The sequence below is a fragment of the Etheostoma spectabile genome, chromosome 8 (genome assembly GCF_008692095.1).
Source record: "Etheostoma spectabile isolate EspeVRDwgs_2016 chromosome 8, UIUC_Espe_1.0, whole genome shotgun sequence".
In the NCBI taxonomy this organism is placed as follows: Eukaryota; Metazoa; Chordata; class Actinopteri; order Perciformes; family Percidae; genus Etheostoma; species Etheostoma spectabile.
The window spans coordinates 18,736,326-18,736,533 of NC_045740.1; the positions used below are offsets into that span (position 1 = coordinate 18,736,326).

Consider the following 208-nt stretch of genomic DNA (forward strand, 5'->3'; position numbering starts at 1 on the left):
ATAGCACTTTACAATAACCAGCAGGTATCCAAAGTGCTTAACAGAATGAGTAAAATCACAACTTACAATAGAAAGTGTGAACATAGAAAACCGTAAAATCAGAAAAGGTCACAAAGAAACAAAAGAATGAAGTTGTCCCACCACTGCTACGTAATAAAAGCAAGACTGAAAAGATATGTTTTGAGTTTGGACCTAAAAAGAGCGACAT

The 208-nt window shown here is 34.6% G+C and overlaps 1 protein-coding gene across 1 annotated transcript in view; it reads left to right on the plus strand.

Annotated features, from left to right (window-relative positions):
- Positions 1–208, plus strand: part of cadps2 (Ca++-dependent secretion activator 2) — a 294,438-nt gene that overhangs the window by 117,728 nt on the left and 176,502 nt on the right.